A 20,053-nucleotide genomic window follows, 5' to 3' on the forward strand; every position below is an offset into this window, starting at 1 on the left:
AACATGTGTACAATATTTACAGTAACCACCTAAACAGACGGGTTACAATATCCTTATCCTTTAGTGGCAGAGCGGATGCAGAGCTATCTTCTGAGGATTTGACCGCTACCTGGGGGAAAGAAAAACATTTGAAAACGGTTGAGCTTGCTAGCCCAATGAGTGACTAAAATGTTTGACTAAAATATTTACAATGTTTTAAAGAAACCATGTGCTAAAGAAAGATCTTTCAGATAAAGACATGTTTTCTAAGTTTTATTAAAGAAAGTCATTGTATGACTAGTTTTACTTGAAACTTGATACTGAAATACATTTGAGAAAGTATCTAACCAACTTGGTACCGAAGGACATTTGAGAAGGTACCTGACCAACTTGATACCGAAGGACATTTGAGAAGGTATCTCAGTAGATCGATACTAAAGGATAAGTTTTGAGAAGATATCTGAGCAGAAATACCTAAGGTATGATGGTACTTAGTATGGCCATGTGCACGTAGGTAGTTGGAGTCAGAGATTAACGAAAATGATTCTCTTTTGACTAGCAATTGGTGTTGGCATTTTTAACCACAACAGGGTTATTCTCAACTGAGAAATAGTTTTATTGTTTTCTGATAAAAATTGCTTTATATGTTTTATGCTTGGAAAATGTTTATACTGCAGTACAAGGTTATTGTAGAAGTTTATATTTCAGTTTAATCTCTTTATTAAGACTTTAGCATGAGAATCAGTTATCTTACTTAAGTCACTCACTGGGCTAGCAAGCTCATCCCATTTTCAAATGTTTTCCTTTCCCCCAAGTAGCGGTCAAATCCTCAGAAGATAGCTCCGCTCTGCCACTAAAGGATAAAGATATTGTAACCTGTCTTTTTAGGTGGTTACTGTAAATATTGTATATATGTTATAGTTGTTCATATAAGGACTAGGATTTTGGGCTTTGGGACTTGTGAATCTAGTGTTGTAATGACTCTAAACATGTTATGTTTCCGAGTTAATAAATTTGTGGCCTAAAAGGCTTTCCGCTGTATATGAGTTATATTTTGGTATCAGAGTTATTCCGCAAGAGTTATTAGGCAGTAAGTGTCAACAAAAGGGTTGATAACTGTTGCAGTCACGCCCTTTCCTAGGCTAAGAAGGTGGTCTGGGGATGGGTGTGACATCAAGTCATTCAAAAAAAGAGGATTTTGTTCTTAGAAGAAAAGATATAATGCGTTTGAGAAGGAGTCTCACGACTTTGGGGGACTTCAAGTCTTATAGAGAGGGAGTCTCGATCTTAGGGGGAGCCTGATATTTGCTTCACTGTTAATACAACATAAAGGGAGCCTAAAACATTATGAGAAGGAGTCTCACAACTAGGGGGAGCTTAGCTTATTAGGTGAGTGATAAAGTTGTATGATAGTCACTGTATTTATGCATCTACTAAAAATAAGTTCTGCTTTGTAATTGCTTCTCATTGATATTAGTGGAGTTATCTTTCATGGGCACACTGTCCCCTAGATGCATATGATATTTATCTATTCTACATATTTGATAATTGTCTTGTGAAATAATACAACATTGCTCGTAACATAATTAACTTACCGTGGATACCTTCTTACTTTTTTTCAGACGTCCACGAGCTCCTTAGGTACTCCTTACTCTATAGCACATTATGTGAAATGTGATAAATTCTCTGCGTAACACCATATATTTATTCCAACAATAACTATATGACATGAACCATTGGAGAGAAGCTATGCAAAAAGAAATAGAAGCATTGGAAGCTAATTAGACTTGGGTCATGGAAGTATTGCCTCGAGGAAAGAAAGCCTTTTATTGCAAATGGATATATAAAATCAAATATCATGCAGATGGGGAGATTGAACATCTTAAGGCTCGCCATATAAATTTTGGTAATCACTAGGTTGAAGGCATTGATTATAATGAGACTCATGGTAACTATACGAGCATTCTTGGCAGTTGTAGTTGCAAAGAATTTGGAATTGCATTAGATGGATAATCATAATGCTTTCCTCCATGGTGATCTCTAAAGGAGATGTACATGAAATTACCACCTGGTTTTACTGTTAATAAGGTATGTATGGTGTGTCGCCTTAAGAATGCTTTTTATGGCTTATGTTAAGCTCCAAGATGTTAGTTTGCAAAGTTGATTGCTGCATTGAAAACATATCTATACAAATCCTTAGGAAAACAACGATTTCTTTATCTTATTCACAAGTTGAGCATTTGCAATCTTCGTGCTTCAACTTGAGAGGGGATATTGAAAAATATTTTCATATATAGAAAATATTTGCATATATTCTCCCTGTGAAATATTTTCGGATATTCCTTGTATTTCTTTATATGTATTTATTTTTAGTTGGTACTTTAGGCCTTCCTAATAAAGTTGTATATATATTTATATTTTCACTTAATGAAAGATCAAGGAAACAGTTTTCCTGGCAGATCTTAAGGATATTATTTCCTGAATATTCACATTCGTGGACTTATTACACATGTAATCAAATGATTTTCATTTAAACAACAAATTGTTTTCTTTCTTGGAATGAAATATTTTCTAGTTCTACTCAAAGGATATCGATATTGATATTGATGAAGATTTATCTAAACAAAAAATTTACAAAAGTTATTTAAATTAATTCTTAAGTTGTTCTTACTCGTAGACTAATTAAGTTAGAGGTATTGCCATTAATATTTAGGAAAAATTACATAAGGTTTCAAAGTGTACCTTTGTGATTCTTGAGTTGGTAAGAATATATGTTTAAAAGATCTTAGTGGTTTAAATTAAAATTAATAATTAAGAAATTATATTTTTTTTCTCTCTTTCTCCCTCACCCTCCTTCCTCTTATTCTATAATTATTATTTTTAATTTAAAATGTTATGTCGCCATCTAAAACAAATATTAAAAAATTATACAATATTATTACAACCTACTCTGACGACCATCAATGGCAGCCAAGCAATTTTTTGGTGACCAACACAGGTCAACTTCAGTCGCCACTGCTGCCAACCAACTCTCGTCACCGCTTTCCACGACCATCACTGTCCAACCTCTGGTCACCACTTTCAAAAACCACCACTAGCCACCACTTATGTGGCTATTGTTGGCTATCTCCTTTGACCGTCACTTCTGTGCACCACATTTGGTGACACAACTCATAACCAACTCTGGTGATCACCCAATACGACCAAGTCTGACATATGTCGCCAGAGTGTGGCAGCGGTAGCGGTAGTGGTTGTGGTCGTCAGAATATGTCACTAGAGTGTGGCACCAATAGTTGACGGGAGGAGCCATTGAAATCATTGGAGGGAGGGAGAGGGTTGGGTTGAGTTGGAGTGAGTTGGTAAAAATAACGAACTCAACTCCATCAACATCTAAAGTTGGTGGGTCAAGTATTGAGTTGGAAATTTTTACCAACTCAACCTAACTAGTATGTCAAACACCTCCTTTTAGTATATAACAAACAAAACAAATTTATATATAAAAATACTTTGAGAAAGAGTTGTCAAATATACGTGTATTTTTATTTTAAGAAGTTTTTATCAGAAATGTTCAAATTAAAATGAACTTTTTTAAAGAAAAAAAGTTCTAAGTCATTTCAAACAGATCTTAAGTGTAACTTTTATTGTATTTTGACATTGAATTATGTGCATACGATATATTGTTTGGAAGATCTCTCTTGTTGAACGTGGAACAACTATGTAGTGGTAGAGATATTTATGAGACCAACTATAGAATTTCGATCCATCTTTTTAGGTTACATTTAATCAGACTGCACATGGAGATCCTTCTATTTTTTCCAGGTGCTAGCTTTTCAAGGTTATGAACTTTCCTTTCAAAGTACAACTAAAAAACAGGAAATTTTTTAAGCTTTTGTGGATGTTCATTTATTGGAGCAGCAACCTACAAGTTTGACGAAAGAATATGGCTAACTTCAATTTTTGCTGCAATGCAGCTGCAGTTATTATATCCATCAAATTTTCATACAGCATTTCAAATATGTCCACATCTATAATAAATTGTAATGGTTCAGGGTCTAGAACTAATCGCCTTTTCCGGTTAAATTACAAGTTTGGTTGCCCAAACTAATTAAATTTCAAATTTATTTCATTTCTCTCTCTTTTTAGGATTTTTTTCAAATATAAAAAAATGAATAAAAATATTTACAAAAATAGCAAAATTTCACTGTCTATCTATGATAGACTGCTATCCATATCTATTCGTGTCATAATAGATACAGATAGTTGTTTATCGCAGTCTATCATAATCTATTGCAGATAAACTATGATATTTTACTATATTTATAGATATTTTTAATAATTTTGTCATTTAAAATAATTTTCTTTCTTATCTAGTTTCTCGTTTAAAACATGCAACATATAAGTATTGTTTTACTGTTTTGAACTCAATCTTAAAATTAGTAATGTCTTTCTTCTAATGTCTTTTCTCGTTCGAAACATATAATGTAGAAGTCTTGTTTTACCTTCCTATTTTATATTTACAAATATAATAATTTAATTCTATTATTTCGCTTTTGAAATTCCATTATTTGCAAAAATAATAATAAAAAAAAAAAAGTATACTTACGTATTGAAGAAAATTGAAAATATATGGTTGCTTTTAAAAATAGTTTGTAAAATATGATAATTTTAAAATATTTTTATTAATATTGTAGTTTTAAAAAAGTTCACAAGTTGAAGCGAACTTCTTTAAAATTAACCATTTTTTTTTAAAAAAAAATGAGGTTGCAAGTTCTCAAAAAAAAAAATAATAAATAAATAAGGACGGTTTTTAAATATAGAAAAATGAACCAAAATATTTACAAAATATAGCAAAATTTTAGAACTATCAATGATAGATGTTGATAGACACTGATAGACTTCATCCATGCCTATTAATGACATTGATAGATACTGATAGAAGTCTATCAGTGTCTATCAACGTCTATCATTGATAGTTCTAAAATTTTACTATATCTTGTAAATATTTTCAACAGTTTTACCATTTGAAATAATTTTTCAAAAAAAATAAAATATACCTTGCGACCTCCTTGAAAAAATAAAAATAAAAAATAAGGTTGCAAGTTCAGCTTGCCAGTCTTTGAAAATTTCAATTGAACCTTCTAGTTTAGGGTTTTAAACTAAAAGTGGTTTTTATAATTGAATTTTTTCATCATTTATGTTATGAAAATTGAGAAGCACAACGGAAATACGGATATGAAAAATATAATATAATAATATTTTTATATAATAATAATAAATAAATAAAAACTAAAATTATAAAATAAAATAACTAAAACATAAAATAACCAAAATCATGAAATTGAATAATATGGAAAATGGTGGAAGTGGAATTCTCATTAATGTAGGTGTGTTCTTAAGATCTACCAAATGTCACTATTTATAGATAAAGTGACAAGTAGGATGTGGACTTACATGGAAACCAAGTATGAATAACTAACTACATAATATATGGACAACATGAATGGTGACACATGGCCTTCGGAACACTAAGCAATAGGCATCTATTTTCTATTATAATATTCATAATACTCCCCCTTAGATGTTCATATATATATGAAATATGTCTCGTTAAAACCTTACTAGGAAAAACCCAATGGGAAAAAACCTAGTAAAGGAAAAAGAGCACATATTTCATATAATGCATACTCCTAAAAAAAAACAATATATTTACTCCCCTCATGAAAACATTACTTAAGATCTCTGAGTCGTAGCATTCCAATATTGTGCACCAATGTTTCAAAAGTTGCGGTTGGTAATGTCTTTGTAAATAAGTCTGTCAGGTTATCCTTCGAACAAATTATTGTACAATGATGTCGTCATTTTCTTCAAGGTCATGAGTGTAAAAAAGTTTTGGTGAAGTATGTTTTGTTCTATCTCCTTTAATATATCCTCCTTTGATTTGGGCTATGCAAGTTGTGTTGTCTTTGTATAATATTGTTGGAATGTTTTTATTAGAAAACAAGTCACACGTTTCACAAATGTGCTAAGTCATTAACCATAGCCATACACATTCTCGACTAGTCTCGTGAATTGCAAGAATTTCAGTATGATTTGAGGAAGTGACCATTATAGTCTGTTTCACCGATCGCTATGATATAGCAGTTCCTCTACATGTGAATAAATAACCTGTTTGAGGTCTAACTTTGTGTGGATTAGATAAATATCCAAAATCTGCATAACCAACTAAATCAAAAATTGATTTATTTGAATAAAGCAAACTCATATTGATTGTTCTTAGGAGATAATGGAGTATATGCTTAATTCCATTCCAATGTCTTTTTGTAGGAGAAAACTATATCTAGCTAATAAATTTACTGAAAATGCAATATCTAGTCTTGTATTATTAGCAAGATACATAAGTGCACCAATTGCACTAAGATATGGTACTTCAGGACCAGGAAGTTCTTCATTATCTTCTCGAGGTCGAAATATATCTTTCTTTATATCCAATGAATGGACTTCCATTAGAATATTTAATGGATATGTTTCGTCTATATAAAATCTTTTCAAAATTTTTCCTGTATAAGTTGACTGATGAATAAATATTCAATCTGCTAAATGCTCAATTTGCAAACCAAGGTAAATGTTTGAAATATAAATAAATAAACAACTACCACAAAAATAATAATTATTTCTTTCTCTGCCACGGTCATGACCTCGACCGCGACCACTACCTCGACCATGATTATTATTAAAATTCATAGCATTCATTTCAGGGAATGGTGTCATTCCGGTTGGTCGAGATTCATGATTTTTCATCAATAACTCGTTATTTTGTTCGGCCACAAGAAGATATGAAATTAATTCAAAATACTGTTTAAAACCTTTCTCTCGATATTGTTGCTGCAGGAGCATATTCGAGACATGAAATGTAGAAAATGTCTTCTCTAATATATCGGCATCAGTAATTTTCTCTCCACATAACAATAATTTTGAACTGATGTTAAATAATGCAGAGTTGTAATCACTTACTGATTTTAAAATCTTGTAGCCTCAAGTGCATCCACTCATAATGAGCTTTAGGGAGAATAACTGTTTTTTTGTTTATGACATACCTCTCTTTTAAATTTTTCACAAGATACAGGGATCTTTTATTGTAAAATACTCCATTTCAATCCCTCGTGGAGATGATGACGAAGGAAAATCATAACTTTTGTTTTGTCCTGACTGGATGTCGTATTTTCTTCTTTAATAGTCTCCCAAAGATTCATAGCATCTAGGTGGATTTCAGTTTCAAGTATCCATGACAAATAATTATTGCCGTTAATATCAAATGTAGAAAATTTTAATTTTGTGAGATTTTTCATGGCATCACTATCATAAAATATTGTACTTATGTTAGAAATTTAATAGATATTGAATATGCAAAATAACATTAAATTTATTAATTATAGCGAAGAGGAAAAAACCGGCGTCCTGTTGATAACGTGTTGTGAAATTGAGGAGCACAATGGGAACACGGATATAGATAAAATATAATATAATAATAATAAAATATAATTTAAAATAAAAAAACCAAAATCATAAAATAACTAACAACATAAAATTGAATAATGAAAAATTTAGTGGAATTTGAAGTGGAATTTTCACTAAGCAATGGATATCTATTTATTATTATAATATTCATAATATTTTTTTATTAGTCACTTTCTATATTTATTTATTTCTTAACTTTTTTCTCATGTCTCTATCTCACTCCCTTTAATTTTCTCCATTTCCTTGCCATGCTTTTGATGGACAGAAGCCCTTAAATAAATCACTTTTTCTCTCCATTTAATTCTCACCTAAGGTTCACATTAGATATTAAATATTGAAAATTTTGATAGAAGAAATATTGATAAATTTTCGTTTGTCATGTTTGAATTGAGTTTATTATTAAAATATTAATTTTGTGTGCTTAATATTTTGTATTATTTTACATTGATTTGTCTATGATATAATGAAAGTATCAATACACCTCTTATGTTAATGTCTAACTAATGAATATAAAAAAATATAGATAAACGTCGATGAAAATTTAACACTAAAGTACCTATTGATTTTGTTTGAAGATACTTGAAACAGATTGAGAAACTTGGGTTAGTTTTTATTTTCAAATAATCATCGAAACAAGTTCTTTCAAGCTCGTGTGTTGATCTTTATTATTATTATTATTATTATTATTATTATTATTATTGTAACTATAGCATTTAATTAAGCAATCACTGAATTTACAACCCCCAAGTCCTCATCAATGAGGAGTCAAACCCAAAATAGACGATAAAAAAATCACATAAAGAACTCTGTTCGAAAGATAAGAAGTGGGAAACAACTTCCCTAGGTAAACTATGAGCAATTCCATTACATAAACGCAAGCACTTGAAAACGAAATAACTCCACATATAGCTATTTATATCCACATTCAAATGTTGAATTAGGCATTAACTCTAGAAATAAAGGTTATCTAACAAATGATAAAACTTGTTATGCACGATGTTATAGTATTTATAGGAATATCAAAGATTAACATACAAAATTAAAAAAAAATATAGAATAGAACACAGAGTTTGGAAATATGATGTAATACCATCTATGTTTAGACAGCAGTGTGTTTGTGGAAAGATATTTTCACTAATATAATGTTAAGTAATTACAACATTGTACTTATCTATAAAGACAGTGATTACAATGACACACAAATACCTTAACTTCTTGCAAGATCACTTAGATTTCTCCTAAATGTGAGACTCTCTCTCAATGAAATTTAGGCTCCACCATCCATGTACTTAGGTTCCCCCTAAGAATAAGAATATTAGTGAATAATCACTTAGGCTCCCCCTAAGTATGAGAGACTCCCTCTCAACTTCTATCTTTCCACCTTCAAATGAAAACCGCTCCACTTGATGAGCTTAGACTTCTCCTAAGTTTGAGAATTCCTTCTTAAGTAACGAATCATACTTCAAGATGATCTATAGAAACACCTCAAAATCTACAACAAAGAATTTCCACAATCCTGAGGATTGACACACTTGTGGTTTTCGGCAAAGACACAAAACAAAACGACAAAGCTTCAAGGCAACCGACCGACCTAAAATTGAACAAAACCACAATATATTTATGGCTACCTTTGGGAAGATCTTCAAGGAAGTAATAAATCATCTCTCTAGGAAAAATACAACAAACCACGAAATCTGCATAAAAATCTTGACGATAAAGAAAAATATTTTGCAGAATTTTCTATTTGTCACATTACAATGTCCTTGACAATGTCAAAATATTTTGTAAGACATCATGACATAGAAAATTAGAAGTCACCTAACAAATATACACTACACATATCAACATCTAAAAAATTAACCTCAAGGCAGAATCATGGAATATGGTACAAAACCAAGCTGTTCAATTTTTGCTTAAATAAAACCAACCAAACATACTATAGAAATAAATTCCCAACAACTGTGTTGTTCTAACATTCCTAACTTTGGGATGGCAATGAGAAAATATCGTGTACTATTGTGTAGCGTTAGTGTGTATATTGATCCCTGTATTTAGGATTTGATACATATATATTTCCATGGATCCCTACATATATAATTCTTAAATGTTTCTTTTCTAGCTTGCAATGAATGAAAATAGTATAAAAAATTATTTAAACTATCGTAGTGTAGAAATTTAATTTTTCAACATAAACTCAGTTGGTTGAGCTTTTGCTTTTTTCTACAAAGATTGTAGCTATCAACTTTCTAACTTTAAGAACTGTGGAAATCATTCTTTCCCGTAGTAGGGTAAGTTTAGAGATAAGTTTTACTTTTTTTTTTTTTTTTTTTTTGAGAAATAATATGTTTTGGGTTTGTGAGGATAAAATCTGTTACCAGTATTGTGATATAATATTAAATTTATTTTCTCTTATCAACTTAAGTTTTTAGATGAATAGTTAACAACTCTTTTAAAATATTGTTTTACAACATAAGTTTTTAAATCAATTGACAACTTAACAAATTAGACTATGTATGGAAGTTATATTCAGGGTTGAAATATCGAGGAAGTTAGTCACCAAATGGTGGGAGAGCCGATGACCAAAGCTTCGGAGAATGGCAGTTGTAACTATAACGTGGTCCTAAAGGTAGTGAAATTCCTTGTCAGGTGAGTTCGCCAGCCCATACAAAAGGCATGATGATCTAGCTAGGCGATATTTTGAAGAGAAGCTTTGTGAAATAAACATGTTGGTGAAAATTTAGAGACCACACACCAAGGTAAAATATCGACGTCAATATCATTATCGTTATCGAGGTTTTATTCCGTGAATATATCGAAACAAATTAATACTCAAATAAGTTATTGATATAGTTTTAGTATTTATATTTATATGGGTGACTAATTGATGATATTTTTTAGGAAAAATACTTTTTTATCCCTAGATTTTGGGTCTAGTTTCTATTTGGTTTCTAGATTTCAAATTATTTCACATTTATTCTTTCAAATTTTGAATTTGGTTTTAATTTAGTCCCTATATTTCAAAATGTTAAAATTTTACTATTTAGATTTGATTTTTGTTTCAATTTGGTTCTTATATTTCAAGATTTATACTTTGGACCTCGAATTTTCATTAAATACTCACTTTTAGTCATTAGTGTAAATGTTTAATAATTATGATGTGGATTTTAAATTTAGAAGTACGTAGTGATGGAAAAAATAGTGTAACTTAATTAATTATAATTATTAAAATAGAAAGGAAATCCTTACCGTTAGGAATTGCTTCATTGAATCAGCTTCAACGGGATTCCATCAAACTGCTATAAATACACCTAATCAGTATTTTGTGTGGGTGTGAAAAATATCTAGAGAAAGTAGAGAGTTGTGAGCGTTAATTTGTAATCTTCACCTTGTAATTCTTCTTCTTGAATAAAGTTGATTTCTCCTTTTGCACAGTGGATGTAGGTTGATAGCCGAACCACTTAAACTTTATGTTCTCTCTCGATCTCTCTTTACCTTCTTCATCAATTCTTGATTAATCTATCTTAGAAATTGTCTTCCTCCTCTGCCTCTTTTCTTCTTGATTGAACTCTCCTCACCTGGACAAAGTACAGGCAGAATTTCACTTAATTCTAACCCCGTTGTTGTTATAGTGCAAAATAGGCGTGAATTTAATTTGTCTATACGTGTGTGCTTGTGTAACAATGGTATCAGAGCTCTATTACAATCAAGAAATCAGTTTTTGATCAGTCAAGAATGGCTATCGTGAGGTTTGATATAGAAAAGTTTAATGGCAAGAGAGACTTTGGATTGTCGAAAGCCAAGATCAGAGCAACCTTTGAATAACAAAAGGCTTTGAAAGCCTCAGAAGACCTTCTTATAATCTCAGACAACATATCAGAAGAAGAGAGGGAAGCAACAGACTCAGTAATCTATGGAACTTTGATTCTTAATCCGAGAGATAATGTATATAGATAAGTAATAGAAGAAGAAACATCTTTCAAGATTTGAAACAGGCTAAACGAGCTGTATGTTTCAAAAGACCTACCAAATAAGATGTTCATCAAAGAGAAGTTTTTTTACATACAAGATGAATTCAACAAAATCTATCTAAAAAAATGTAGATGACTTCAAGAAATCACTATCGAATTCAAGAACCTTGGAGAAAAGTTTGGAGAAGAAAATGAGGTTTTTATTCTTTCAAATTCTCTACCAGAAAATTTTAAAGATGTAAAAACCTCATTGAAATATAACAGGGAGTCGATTACAATGAATGTCATTGTCTCGGCCATCAAAACCAAAGAAATGGAAATTCAATCTTCAACTCAACTACCAACCAAAGATAATAAGAATGGACAATGTCTTTTTACAAAAGGCATGGAATCACAAAGAAGATAAATGGAAGAAACCTAAATGCACTTACTGTCATAAAGAAAGACACTGGAAAAAGGACTGCTTGTCTCTCAAAAGAAAGCAAAATGGGAAGGATAAGAAGTCTAAACAACCAGAACCTTCAAATGCAGCAGGTGAGAATTCATTTTCTTTCTCCTCTTCTCCTCCCTCTATTTTCCTTTTCCTTCACTTTTCTTTTCCTCACTTTCTTCTTATCATTTTTGCATTTTCATCACACCACCGCTTAAACTTCTTGCCGACAGCCTCCTTCCCCTGCAGTTCTAGTCCATGTCGTCGTCCTAGCTATTTGTTGCCATCGTCCCCTCTTCTTCTCCCTCTATTTCCCTTTTCCTTCCCTTCCCATTCTCATTTTTTTTCCATCTTCATCCCACACCACCCAAACTTCCCACCGACATGCGCACTTCACTACCGTTCCAGCCTCACGTCGCCGCCCTAGTCACCCCGCACATCTCCTCCCTCTGTTTTTCTTGGATGAGTTCTCTTAGATCTAAATTTATTTGGTTTTTCTTGGTTGATTTATGAATACCTCATTTGATACAAATTTTATTTTACTCGTATGATTGGATGTTAGGTTCTAAATTTAGGAACGGTTGAATGAGAAATTTTGGCGAATCAAAAGTTGTCACATCATCAATGAAGCCTGAGCCTATTGAAAAAATTATAAGTTGGATTGAGCCGAATAATTAAAGTCGCTCGGGTCCATCCCAATTCAAACCTATGGTGAAATTTTTTGTTAAATTAAAGATTAAGCTACTTTATGGCTCAAGCCCAAGTAAGGCCCCTGAAAAACCTCTGTAAATAGAGGTCTTATCTTTTCATTTGGGGAGGGAGGTTGGAGGAATTGAAGACAAAATCTCTCTGAAGATCTAAAGTCTAAAGCTCCAAGGATCTGAAGAACATAACTCCTCCAAAATTTTGAAGATCAGAAAACACTAAAGCTTTGAAGATTATAAGACACTAAAGCTCTGAAGATCAAAAGACATATCAAAGCTCTGAAGATCAGAAGATACTAAAGCTCTGAAGATCAGAAGATATATCAAAGTTCTGAAGATCGAAGTTTTTTGAAGATACAAACATTTTGAACATGCTTGAAGACTGAAGTCCTTTGAATATACAAGCATTCTGAAAACCAAAGTCTTTTGGAGATACAAGGATTCTTCCAAGATTTTAACTCCAGGATCATCACGCACTTCACTTTCTCAAATCAAGCGTACGCATTCGACTAAGAGAGAAGCAGAGGATCAAGAGATCGAACTACATCGCATCAAATTAATATCAACACCAACTCAAGTTCAACTCTATGAAACAAGTTTCTTCGAAAGCCTCGTGCGAACACTAATCCTCCAAAAAGATCAACAAGCCCAAAGATCGATCGTCCAAGAAGATCAACAAACCCAAAGGCCGATCGTCCAAGAAGATCATCAAGCCCAAAGGGCGATCATCCAAGAAGATCAACAAACCCAAAGATCGATCATCCAAGAAGATCAACAAGCCCAAAGGTCGGTCGTTCAAGAAGATCAACCAACTTAAAGATTATAATTTATTTTGAAAGCATCAAAATACTATGTATTAGAGATTGTACTCGCTTTCCACAAAATTAATAAAAATACAAAGTTCAATTTCCACGAAATAAATTTCTCTTAAAATCTCATGCAAACAGGGACATTAAGATGATTCCTTAGAATTAAGAAAGTGTTGGGTAATTTTTGTAAGTCTTTAAAACTATTTTTAAAGTTGTGTTAGTTAATTACTTCAATGACCCCTCGAGATTTTGGACCAATGTTATGTTGTTTAAGGATATACCATTTAAATTTATCTTATTATTATTTATGATTTGTGAATTTATCATTCAAATTTATGTTAGTTTCATTTAAACTTTGATTGATTTGTGACTATCGATTTTACATTTGATCTAAATTTCTTATACCCATTATGAGTTTCTTGATGTAGAAATATTGTATTTTTAGGTCATTGCTTCAACTAGATTCATTGCTGGATTAATTTATAGTTTGTGTTGAGAATCAAAGTGACTCATATGAATTGTGAATTATTTAGGTTGTTTTGAGAGTCAAATAATCTCTTGAACATGTTTTAGGAATGTTTTATATTGTTTTGAGAGTTTAGGCACTTTTTAGGTGCTTCTTAGGTACTTTTTAAGTTGGTTTTGAGATACTACAAGAAATTGAACTTCTCCTGACGTCACAAATCGCCAAGAAAGGGTGGAAAATGCGTCGGAAGAGCCTCTGCCGATGAATAATGGATCGACGGGAGTTTGGTGGGGAAAAATCCGTCGGAAGAGGAACTCCCGATGCATGAAACAAAGGTGCAGGAATTGTCGAAGAACTCCTGATGCACGTATAGGGCGTCGGGAGTTCTTCGACTTACTCCCGACGCCTTGTTTTATGTGTTGGCAGTTGGAGGAACTCCCAAGAAACTCCTGACGATCCCTTACGGCGTCGGGAGTTCCCAGGAACTCTCGAAGGTGTTTTATGGTGTCAGAAGATACCCTGTTTCCCGACAACCATGCTCCCAACGATCGATTTAGGGGTCGGGGGAGCTCATTTTTCATGTAATGAGAGTTATCATTTTGACTTTTTTAAGTTGTTTTGAGATTTGAAGTATCACTTACACGCTTTTTTATAAACTTTATAATTAGGTTTAAGAATCAAATATGACTCTTATTAACTATTTAGGTTGTTCTGTTAGTCAAATTGACTGTTTAATTCCTTTTAGTACTTTTTAGATTGGTTCAGGAATAAAGGTGTCATTTAGACACTTGTTAGGCACTTTTGAGGTTGGTTTTGATAGTGAAACTGGGCACTTGAGCATTTAAGTTTTTTTTTTTTTTTTTTTTTAAGAGTGAAGGTATCACATACACAATTTTTAGAAACTTTATAGTTTTTTTTTTTATATTCAAAGTGACTCATAATGATTTTGGTTGATTTTAGAGTCTAATTATCTATTAGATACTTTTTAGATACTTTTTAGGTACTTTTTAGATTGATTTGAGAGCAAATGTATCATTTGGACACTTGTTAGACCCTTTTTAGATTAGTTTTGATTGTGAAAGTGGCACTTAAGCATTTACATGTTGTTTTGTCACATGCACACTTATTAGAAACTTTATAATCTATTTTGAGTATCAATGTTCTACTCACATAGTTTTTAAAATTTTCAAGTTCTAAGTTTTTTTACACTTAGGCAGTTTACAAGTTTTTTAAGTTTTTTAAGTTTTTGGAAACTTGGACAGTTGTTACACACTTTTGGGAAACTTAGGTATTTTAGGGTTTTAAGTACACTTGGACACTTGTTGGAGTATAATTAACTTTGGTATTTTAGGCTTTGAAGTACATTTGGACACTTTTTAAAGGTTTTTGAAATATTTGTAAGCTTTGGTGGCGTGTAGACACTTGGCACTTTGTACATTTGTAAGTTTTCTCAAACTTGGACATTTTTTTGTTGTTTTGGGAGTCAACAAGTATCTTTGACACATTTTAGGAACTTTTTAAGTTGTTTTAAGAATGAAGGTGTCACTTAAATACTTTTTAGGTACTTTTTAGATTGGGTTTGAGAGTGAAAAGTTGCACTTAGATATTTGAAAGTTATTTTGATAATTGAAACATCACTTACACACTTTTGGAAATCTTTTACATTGGGTTTGAGAGTGAAAAGTTGCAGTTAAACATTTTTAAACTATTTCAAGAGTCAAAGTGTTACTTAGACACTTTTTAGATAATTTGTAGTTAGTTTTGAGTTTGAAAGTCACATTTAGATATTTTTAAATTGTTTTGAGAATTGAAGTATCACTTACACACTTTTTGAAAATTTTTTAGGTTGGTTTTGAGATTGAAAGTCACACTTAGGCATTTTTAAGTTGTTTAGAGAGTTAAAGTATCACTTAGACACTTTTTAGATAATTTGTAGTTGGTTTTAAGATTGAAAATCACACTTTGACATTTTTAAATTATTTTGAGAGTCAAGTGTCACATAGACACTTTTTAGGTAATTTGTAGTTGGTTTTGAGATTGAAAGTCACGCTTAGATATTTTTAAGTTGTTTTGAAAGCTAAAATGTCACTTAGACACTTTTTATGTAATTTGTAGTTGGTTTTGAAAATCAAAATGATACTTAAAAACAATTTAGGTTGTTTTGAGAGTCAACAAAACTATTGGACACTTTTTAAGAACTTATTAGGTTGTTTTGAGAGTGAAAGTATCATGTAGCCCTTTGTTAGATGCTTTTTGGGTTGGGTTTGAGAGTGAAAAGTTGCACTTAGATTCTTTGGAGGACGTGCACTTTAATATGCACGTTTTGGACACTTTTTGTAGGTTTCAGGTAGGTATATAGCATATAAGACTTGAAAGTTATGCACATGAATTTGTTTGATTAATTTTGATACTTGATTCATTTCAAACAAGCAAGATTGAGCATGTCGTGCTTATTGCACTTTAATATTCCTTTTTAGATCAATATATTATGAAGACGCCATAAATAACATTTTTTGTGAAGATCAACAGACTAAATGAAGTTTTTTTTTATGTATTTAATATTTTCTGTTCATTTTGTATAGCCAAAATAAAAACTAATAGCTTAGGAAACAGACCTTAAGAATTCTTATTCATATCATATTTTCGTTAAGGAATTAAGGGTTGAATACATTTCTTTTTCTAAATTTGTTGTTACAATATTGAATATATTTTGTTCCAGAAAATTAAAATATGTATTTGAAAAGAATTTCATATTAATTTGTTGTTGACCTATCTACCGACAGATTGTGCGTGGGCAGAAATGTAACTTTTGTCTAGGAAGACTTTTACGTGGGTAGATCCTCATTTATGTCGACGAATGAGCGTAGGCAGAAATTGAGTTTTGTCGATACAAATCGTTGTGTTGGCAAACAAAGTTTCTGTCGACGCATAATGTGTGGGTAGAAATACGATTTATGAACACAAAAGTTGTTGCGTGGGTAGAAAGTCTTTTCTACCGACATTAGTTGTGTGGGCAGAAAGACTTTTCTACCCGGCATTTCTGCTGACACAACATCAAAATGTGTAGGCAGAAGCTCTGTCGAAGGACTTCTGGCCACGCAAAAAATGTCGACAAAGGTTTTGCCCATACTTTTCTTAAGACTAGTTAAAAAAACACATGCATCGCACGTGGTTAACATTTATAATTAGATTTAAATTTTTACAATGAAATTTGAATATTGAATGAGTATATTTAATTTAGTTTGAATAATAAGATTTTGATATCAATTTAGTAATGAAAAAATAGTCCCTTAAATTATATATTTTTTCTTTAGATTAATTTACCATGAAAACAAAGTAAATTAGACATTGTTGAAAAAGGATACTTTTCTTTAAGTTAAATATTAATATATTTAGCATTAAATTTTAAAATAACAAAAGAGATAGAAATTGCTTTTTTTTTTTTTATCTTTTTGAATTGATTGATTTTTCAAGGGAAAAAAAAAGAATGATGGAAGGTTGAATTAGAGATATTTTTAAATAAAAAGTACTTTAAATAGACATTAGTTTTTAAAATTATTTAAGTTTGTATTAGTTAGTTAGATATGTATTTTTAGTATTACAAACTTAAATAATTTAAATCAATAAGAGTTTATTCAACTTACATCTACTACTAAAGATCAAGAGGTTTGGATTCAAATTCTCCTCCCCTAATTTATACTAAAAAAAACTTAAATAATTTAAAATTAATGTCTATAAAATAAAATGGTACACAATTTTCCTTGATTAAAAAAACTATTTATTGTTATTTTGTTTTATTCAAGTATAGTCTTCCTTTCTTAAAGCATAAATAATTATATATTCTTAAAATGCGAGAGAGAGAGACAGAGACAGAGACAGCGAAATAGATAATAATAATAAAAAGAGTGGTTTAGATACAAAATGCTGGGGAGAAATTGAGCAGTCAAAATTTAACATATATCTGCTAACCCCCGTCTTTGAAAAAGCTACTGATAGTTTTTTAATTGTATTGATGTGTATTTTCAAATTAGTTATCCATGAAGAATTTTATCTTCTTAAAAAAATAATAAAATTCTATTTGTATTCAATATTAAAAAAAAAAAAAAAAAAAAAAAAACCTTAATTTAGATCCAGTAATAAAACTGTTTTTTAATTTTCTTCGTCAAATCTAAAAAAAAATAAAAGATTTGTTTAGGTACTCTATTAGATAAACAAAAATCAAGTTCTATCAAATAGAATTATTTAATATAAAAGCTTATTTAAATTTTGATAAAATGTTAAAAAAAAAAAAAACCATATTCAACTAAATCTTTCCAAATTTGAATTCAATAATACTTCTGATTTTACGTTAAAAATTTTGAACCAATCACAAGTTGTCACGTCATTTACTAAATTAATGACGAAATTTTAAATCATTAAATTTGGGTCCAATTAGAAATTGACATATGTCCCGAATTGAAGTTGAAGACAAATTTTGACGAGGTCACGTGGTTTTATCATGACCATTGAATCAGATAAGATTAATTTGACTCAATTTAATATTATTATTTGGGTCAAAGTCCAACTAAGCCCAAAAATAGGTTGAATTTGACCTAAATGTAAAATCAAGTCTAAATCCAATTAATTGGGCTCAAAGGCCATGCCCACAGACCAACCAAGCCCAAACCCATAGGTATCAGGCCCAAACCCATGAAGCCCATCAAAGAGCCCTATAAATAGAGGCACTATTCTCATTTCAGGAGCAGCATTTTCTACTTTCAGAGATCCCAGAGAGAACTCCCAAGACTCCTAAAGCTGCATTCCTAGAAGACAAAAGACCCTTAAAGACACAAAGACTCTTCCAAGACTTCTACTTCAAGAACGTTCGGTGTTTTTCTTCTTCAAGTCAAGCACATTCACCCAATTAAGAGAGAATTAGAGGATCAAGTATTAAAGATTGAACCACATCGCATCAAATCAACTTCAACATCAACACCAATTCAAGTTCAACTTCACGAAACAAGTTTCTCCAGAAGCCTCGTGTGAACAAATTGGCACGTCCAGTGGGACACCTCTTCCTCTCATCTCTCTCAGTATCCAAACAAGGCAAAATGGCACCTAAGAAGATGTCATCCAAAGCTTCCTTTCACAAACGGCTCATACATAGACCTGTCAACTGCAGTCGTTCAAGAGAAGTCACGCAGGAGTAAAGCAGAGCCTCCTCATCACCCACAACATCTTGAGGCAAATGATGAAATCCCCAAAAAGTGGGTTTGTCATCAAGGAAAACCCCTTGTTTGACAACTCTACTTCCGCCTCCAGAAAGCGAAAATAGATTCACCGCCATATGTGATTTTCTGTTCATGATGGCAGATGTGACGGCGGAAGCGGCCATGGCGAGAATGGAAAGGAAGATTAATTTTCTGATAAAAGCCGTCGAGGAGCGAGACCAATGAGATCGCTACCCAGAGAGAACAAATGCAGTCTCAAGAGGCTGTTGAATCAACTAAGCACCACAGTCAAAGCAACTGACAAGGGAAAGACCGTGCTGATAATGACCTCCATAAGAGCTCATAATATGAATAATGCAGTCTCGATGGCCTCTCTGTCAGTTCAACAACTACAAGAATATGATAATGACCTCCATAAGAGCTCAATATGGAGGAACCGACTCAAACTTTCTTCAATATTCCAAGCCATACAGCACGCAGGATCGACAATCGACAATCTGAGAATGCCTGCAGGGTATCACCCTCAAAGTTCCAGCAAATCTCGACGGAAAGAGCAATCCAAAAGCAACATATGCCCACTTCGTAGAAACATGGCGAGAAGCAGGAACAAGAGGAAGATCTATAGTCAAGCAGTTTCGTCAGACCCTCAAAGGAACCGTTCTTTGACTGGTACAAAATTACAGAACTTAGAGTGGTAACATCCCGAGTTTTTTTTTTTTTTAAATAAATTAAATTCTATATTTTCATAAAATTTAAGTGGACAATTTTGTTAAATTTTGATTTTTTTTTTTTTTGTTTAAAAGTAAAATTGGATTTTTAATGACGGATTGATTTGATATTTAAGTTAATGGTCTGAAAATTTAATTTTAAAATCAGGGAAATTGGTTCAATTTTGAAATTGGATTTTAAGGAGGAAAAGGAAAGGGTTTTAAATAATATATTTTTTGTTTGGAAGGAAAGAATAAAAGAATG

The 20,053-nt window shown here is 31.7% G+C and overlaps 1 long non-coding RNA gene across 1 annotated transcript; it reads right to left on the minus strand.

Annotated features, from left to right (window-relative positions):
- Positions 1-8,590: 8,590 nt before the first annotated feature.
- Positions 8,591-12,434, minus strand: LOC120088033. The gene is made up of 4 exons (XR_005484800.1): positions 11,894-12,434; positions 10,880-11,069; positions 10,741-10,787; positions 8,591-9,085 (listed from the first exon to the last, which is right to left on the minus strand). It is a non-coding gene; the product is annotated as an uncharacterized LOC120088033 (long non-coding RNA).
- Positions 12,435-20,053: the final 7,619 nt, after the last annotated feature.

This window comes from Benincasa hispida, chromosome 10 (genome assembly GCF_009727055.1).
Source record: "Benincasa hispida cultivar B227 chromosome 10, ASM972705v1, whole genome shotgun sequence".
NCBI classification, from domain to species: domain Eukaryota; kingdom Viridiplantae; phylum Streptophyta; class Magnoliopsida; order Cucurbitales; family Cucurbitaceae; genus Benincasa; species Benincasa hispida.